At 74.2% G+C, this 1,027-nt stretch overlaps 1 protein-coding gene across 9 annotated transcripts in view; it reads right to left on the minus strand.

Annotated features, from left to right (window-relative positions):
- Positions 1 to 498, minus strand: part of EMSY (EMSY transcriptional repressor, BRCA2 interacting) — a 41,393-nt gene extending 40,895 nt beyond the window's left edge. For all 9 annotated transcript variants that reach the window (XM_085300555.1, XM_085300553.1, XM_085300552.1 and 6 more), the window contains exon 1: positions 375 to 498. The gene's annotated coding sequence lies outside the window, so the exon portion shown is untranslated. The remainder of the gene's footprint in view (positions 1 to 374) is intronic.
- Between the last annotated feature and the right edge of the window lie 529 nt (positions 499 to 1,027).

Genomic DNA, 1,027 nt, shown 5'->3' on the forward strand with positions numbered 1-1,027 from the left:
TGGCACCGGGAACAAAAGCGCCGGCCCCGCCGCACCTCCCAGCGCGGAGCTGGAGGCACCGGGATCCCGCACAAGGGCGCCGGGCCGCCCGCCGCCCCCGAGGGCCTCTCTGCGGCCCCCGGTGGTGGTGGGGGGCGGGGGGGAGCGGACCGGCGGGAGCGGGCGGCGCTCCGCGAGGAGGGGAGGAGGGGGGAGGTGGCGGGAGCCGCCGGGCCGAGCGCAGCGGCCTGCGGCTCGGCCCGCGCCCGTGAGGGGGGCGGCGGGGACCCGCCGTCCCGGCAAGGGGAGCTGCTCCTCTCGCCGCGGCGGAGCGCCCGGCAAGGCGGGGGGAGGAAAGGGGGGATGGGGGGGCGCTGCCGGGGAGCGGGACCCACCTGACCGGCCGTGCCCGGCACATCGAAAGGCTCCGCGGCGGCGGCAGGGCCCCTCCCCCCTCCCCTTCCCTCACGGTGCCGCTCTCGGGTTTGTTTAGCGGCGGCGGCGGCAGCGCTTCCCCGGGCCAAGATGGCGGCGGGCTGCACTGCGCGTGCGCGGACGCCGCGGCGCACGCCGGGAGTTGTAGTTTTCCCGTTACCCTCCCCCCCTCCAACACACAGGCGGCCACCGGTGAGGAGATGGACGAAGCGGTGCCAAGATGGCGAAGGGCGGCGCCGCGCGCATGCGCGCCGCCGCGGGCRCTCCTGGGAGCTGTAGTTCTGGAGGCGGTAGAMGCGGTGAGAATCGCAGCCCCGCCGTCCCGCCACGGCCCGGCGGCCGGTACGGGGAGCCAGAGGGGACAGAAAACATGCGGGCGTTCTCCTCCTGCGCGGCGGGATTTAGGTCGTGCAGGCTGCAGCGCCGAGCACGCTCGGGCGCAACGCGGCGTCTGCTTGTTGCACCGGGACCTGCTGGGAGAGCAGCGGCCCCCCAAACGGGAAAGCGACGCTTACAACCCGGGGAGGCGGCGTGGCCATCCTGCGGCTTGTCGGATGGTGCATTTTCCACGGAAACTCTTCGCTTCCTTCCTCTTCCTCTATTAATAGACACA

Source organism: Rhea americana, unplaced genomic scaffold, assembly GCF_003343005.1.
Source record: "Rhea americana isolate MKP2758 unplaced genomic scaffold, rheAme1 scaffold_165, whole genome shotgun sequence".
Lineage (NCBI taxonomy): Eukaryota > Metazoa > Chordata > Aves > Rheiformes > Rheidae > Rhea > Rhea americana.